The sequence below is a fragment of the Oryza sativa genome, chromosome 3 (assembly GCF_034140825.1).
Source record: "Oryza sativa Japonica Group chromosome 3, ASM3414082v1".
In the NCBI taxonomy this organism is placed as follows: domain Eukaryota; kingdom Viridiplantae; phylum Streptophyta; class Magnoliopsida; order Poales; family Poaceae; genus Oryza; species Oryza sativa.
This window is the reverse complement of record NC_089037.1, coordinates 13,776,296-13,781,588: the sequence shown is the minus strand read 5'-3', so window position 1 is coordinate 13,781,588 and position 5,293 is coordinate 13,776,296. Positions and strand designations below refer to the sequence as shown.

Below are 5,293 nucleotides of genomic sequence, written 5' to 3'. Positions count from 1 at the left end.
CATGAAAAAGGCTGGGGCATTAGTGAGACCAAACGACATAACGGTACATTCGAACAAACCATACCGAGTTGTGAAGGCGGTCTTTGGTATGTCTTCCTCACGAATTCGAAGTTGATGATATCCAGAACGGAGATCTATCTTGGAGAAAACTGTAGCACCTTTCAATTGATCAAACAGGTCATCGATTCTGGGTAGAGGATACTTATTTTTGATAGTAACCTCATTCAACGCTCGATAATCCACGCACATTCTCTGAGTATGATCTTTCTTCTCCACAAAGATGACTGGTGCTCCCCATGGCGAAGTACTGGGTCTAATATATCCTTTCTGAAGCAAATCATCCACCTGTTTCTTCACCTCAGCTAACTCATTAGCTGCCATTCTGTACGGTCTCTTATGGCTTGGGTTGGTTCCAGGTACCAAATCTATCCGAAACTCTATGTCTCTCTTAGGTGGCATACCTGGCAAATCTTCCGGGAACACATCTGGGTAGTCTTGCACTATAGGTATCTCTTGTAGAGCAACTTGGTTTAAGATCACACCATGAGATTTAGGGGAGGACGCAAAGAAAGAAACGGTTTTCCCATTGCTATTGGTTAAAATCACCTTACGGTTGGCACAATCTATAATTCCTCTGTGACGAGATAACCAGTCCATCCCTAAGATAACATCTAGATCTTTGGATTCTAGCAAGATAAGAGAGGATGGGAAAGAAACTTCTTCTATTTCTATGGTAACAGAAGGACAATACCGTGTCGAAAATACTTGATTGCCTGGGGTATTAACTAGTAAAGGTCTCCCAAGACTAACAACTTCCATCCCATGTTTGCTTGCAAAACTTTTAGACAAAAAGGAATGTGTAGCACCGGAATCAAAAAGCACAGTTGCGGGTATAGAGTTAACAGGAAACGTACCCAAAACAACGTCTGGTGCATTCTGAGCTTCAGCTGCTGCAACATGATTAACACGTGCCTTCGGTGCTGGAACATTGGAGTTGTTCGGGGCTGGAACGTTCTTCACACGCCGAGGCTTCGGACACTTATCAGCATAATGTCCTGGATCACCACAGTTGAAGCATATCACCGGCTTACTTCCCTGCTCCTTCCTGACAGGCTGGTTCTGAACTGAAGTTGCTGCAGGACGAGCAACCACATTGCGGTTGTCATTGCTACGATTACCAGTATTGTTGTTGTAGAACTGGCGTTGGGGACGGACAACTGATGAAGATCCTCCTTGAGGGTACGATGGAACTTGAGGTCCAGTAACGAGACGCGGCCTCTGGTTACTACCCTGCTGTGCCTTAAATTGGGCAGCCCTGCGCTTCTTCTGCTCCATACGGTTGTACTTGTCTTCCTGACGAATCGCTTTGTCCATCAACTGCTGGAAATCTCGGAATTCCGTAGACATCAAAGTATAGGACAACTCATCATTCAGTCCCTCCAAAAACTTCTCCTGACGCTCCTCATCGGTGCGGACATCCTCTGGAGCATAGCGAGCTAAACGGTTGAAATCATGAAGGTACTCAGTAACCGAACGAGATCCCTGGTTGAGTGCTCTAAACTCTCTCTTCTTTAGAGCTACAACACCCGTTGGTATGTGCGTCTTCTTAAAAGCAGCTGTGAACTCCTGCCAAGTAATAGGTTCTCCTCCCGCTCTGCCTTGGCGAAAATGATCCCACCATTCAGCAGCAGGTCCATGCAACTGATGCGAAGCAAAAGAAACTTTCTCCTGCTCAGTACACTGGATCAAATCCAACTTCTTCTCTACCGCATGCAACCAATCTCCTGCTTCTACTGGATTGGTGGTGCTTGAAAAGGTAGGGGGTCTGACACGTAAGAAATCTGCCAACTTATTTTGGGGAGGAGGGGGTGGATTCTGGTTCTGATTATTCCCCTGCTGATTCTGCGCCTGCTGCACCAACAGATTAATCAGTTGTGTTTGTTGAGCCAGAATTTGAGCTAGCGTAGGTTCTCCCTCATTGTTATTGGCTCCACTTCCACTTTGTCACATCCTGATTTTTGTTTCAGGACTTATAAATTATTTAATAAATTATTATTAGAATTTATATTAAATGTTCACTAATTTACAAGTGAAGTTAAATGTGGGAAATAAAATTTCTTAAATATAAAGCATGGATGGATTTAATTTTTATTAAATTCTCCATGGTTAATTATACTCTCTGGAATTTTCTCGGATTTTTCGGAGCTCAGTTCCTAATTTTAATCATACAAAGAGCAGTTCAGCAATTATTTAAATATTAAATTAATCATTAAATGGTCTAATTATAATTTTGTTAAGTACTTTTAGTGTCCAAGTATTTTCAGGATTTTTCTTCAAATTATTTGAGCATTGGAAGTATTTTTAACAATTGAAAGATCATTTAAGTGATTATTTTAATTGGAAAAAGTTTTTAAATCCTTCCCTAAGTCGTTGGGCCGATTCCGGCCCAACATCTCTCTCTCTCTCCCGCGCAGCCCAATCGGCCCAGCTGCAGCAGCCGGCCTCCCCTCTTCTCTCTCTCCAAAGTCTGTTTTATCTCCCTCTCTCTCAGTCGGCCCAAGCAAGAAAAAAAGGAAGCTCAGGAGAAGTCTGTTTTGCCTCCCTGCTACAGTGTCGTCCCTAACCTTCAGCCTGCAGTCTGGACAGAGCCCGAGCTGCGCGCCGCGTCGCCTTTCCGCCTCCAAATCCGCTCCAATCCGACCCCGTTTCTTCCGGATTTTTGAGGGGTTTTGATCCTCTCATCCTCCTCTATCTTTTCCCCCAAGAATCGGAGCAAATCGTTGGGTATTTTATCCGAATCAAACTCGTTTTCGAGTTTATCTCTAAAACCGAGTTTTTGATTTTCCGGCTTCGATTCCTCTCGTTTGGAGTCCGATCTCTTCAATCCAAGGCTATAAATAGGACCCCCTAGTCCTCCTCTTTCGTTTGCCCCCTCTCCCGTGGTCTCTCGTGCCTCGTAGCTCGCCGTCGACGCCGCTTAGTCCGCCGCCGCCGCCGGCCGAACTCCGGCGACGTCGCGCAGCCGCCTCCGCCGTCGCAGCCGCTTGCCGCCGTCGCCTTTAGGTGCGCCGTGGTGTGGGGAAGCTCGGCCGCCACCTCTCCTTCGTCGCCGACCACCGGAGCTCGCCGTCGCCGCGCAACCCGAGCCACCGCCGTCGTCCTCCTCGTCGCCGGCCGTCGTCGTGCGTTGTTTGCCGTTGTGGTGAGTACCATCGGGTTCGTCTCGTCGTTCTCTTCGCGTAGGTGTCCTCCAAAATCCCGGCCGACCACCCTAGCTCCGGCGAGGTCGCCACCCGTGCTGTGGCTGCCATGGATGACGTCATGCTGACGTCATCGGTTTTTCTTTTTCCCGTTTTTCTAATAGATTAAATCTTCGGAAAATCATAACTAAATAACCGTAGATCCGTTTCAGGTGGTTCAAGTTGCTAAATTTTTCTAAAATAAAGATCTACATATTAAAATTGTCCATAAATTGAATTAAATTTATTTAATTCTTTTTAAATGGGCTTTAATTAGATTTAATCTTGTAAAATTCATAATAAATTCATGTGAAGTCAGAATGAGGCCGTTCAAGTCTCATAATTCATCTAAAATTATGATTTACATGTTTGTTTACTTTTTATGTACTGTTTATTTAGTTTTTATTAGTCTTTTTCTTCGTTTTGCGTGTTAGCTTGTCGTTTCCGTCGTTGCGAAGGTTCGTGAGTGCGTCGGAAGTGATCAAGAAGATTAATTGAAGACCGATTATTGCAAGGCAAGTCACACAGATCCTAAACACAATCCTTTGAGCATGTTGATCCTATATTTAAATTCTCTATTTATTTCAACTGTGCATTTATTTTCGAATGTCACCGGGTGGTGTGAACCAATTCCTTTGTTATGGCCAATTTGCATTGAATATCCTATTCCTTGATACCTTGGGTAATAAATTGATTAGCTTGAACCTTATGTATTGGTTTGGTTCAGCTAAATGTTATATATATAATTGCTTAGCAAAGCTCAGAAACATTAGCTCACTAATGGGATGAATCATATATACCACATTATTATTTATGGTTATATTTAATGGTAGCTCACGGTGGTTAATCGTGTTATGATAATTAATTGGTAATTAAAATATGATTAATGGTGGGCTGTGAGCACATGGTTTTGAAGGTCGTGCTCATGGCAATTAAGGACCGGTTCGCGAGCTACTGTTGTGAAACATTTATCGTGCCAACCACAAGCCAGCGTGGGCAACGGCTTTATCCTTTGTATAGCATGATTCATTATAGTGCGCCAGACTGAGAAGTGGCGAGAAGTCCATGGGGGTCGCTGGGGAGTCCATGCCTTGTTTATAAGGGGGTGATTATGATCCAGGAACGGTGCACTGTTTTGAGTTGTGTTGTGCAAAGGGTATTGTCACGATTTCCCCCTTTGCAATGCCGTGGTGGTATTTCGGGGCATGGCAACATGTGTGGAATCGTGTCTTGTGGGTACAGTGGTACACCTCTGGCCAGAGTAAAACTATTCGAATAGCCGTGCCCGCGGTTATGGGCGAGTTGAGCAATGTTTTTCGTGATTAGTCTCACACCTTTCACAATGATTATTGATGATTAACTGGTAATAATTTGCTTAGCTCCTGGTTTGGAGTTAGATCTGTTCAGCCGGGTATGGTTGTTCAGGATGGTTGGGCCTGTACAGCATGGGTGTGCTGTTCAGTGTTGTTTAAAATTTCGGATTAATTAATCTACTGTTTTACTATTCTTAACTCTTTGCTAAATGCTGCTTTCGCAAATGAGCCTATATTATGCCATCCTTTGGAATCCTTGTGCACTTGCATATTTGCTGTGTGGCTTGTTGAGTATGTCATATGCTCATTCTTGCAATAATCATCAAACCTCAGTTGAAGATAAAGGATCCAGAAGGAGAAGACGTTTGGCTTATACCCCAGTTGAGCTGCCTGTGGGAGTGAAGCCGGAGCTTCGCTAGATTTTATTTTTCCGCTGCAGTTTTCTTCTTGGTGAGGACTAAGTGCCTCTTAAGTAAGTATTTATCGGTTTAGTTAATATGATGGATTTGTATATTAAATTGTCAGTTTGTGTACCTCGGCTGATTCCTGGACGAGGATTTTATGCACAAATAAGTTCGGGAATTGCTAGTGAATTTCCGGGCGTGACAAGTTGGTATCAGAGCCATCTCGACTGTAGGATAAGCCAAATGGTCAAACCTTAAGGACTAATTTTCCGAAAACATGATTTGTGAAAATTTCTCCTTTCTTCCTTATCTAGAATTCTTTGCAAATTGTTTCATT

At 43.7% G+C, this 5,293-nt stretch overlaps 1 long non-coding RNA gene across 1 annotated transcript; it reads left to right on the top strand.

The window, feature by feature from the left end:
* Positions 1-2,915: 2,915 nt before the first annotated feature.
* Positions 2,916-3,851, top strand: LOC136355530 (uncharacterized). Its single transcript, XR_010739798.1, has 2 exons — positions 2,916-3,202; positions 3,674-3,851. It is a non-coding gene; the product is annotated as an uncharacterized lncRNA (long non-coding RNA).
* The last annotated feature ends 1,442 nt before the right edge of the window (positions 3,852-5,293 follow it).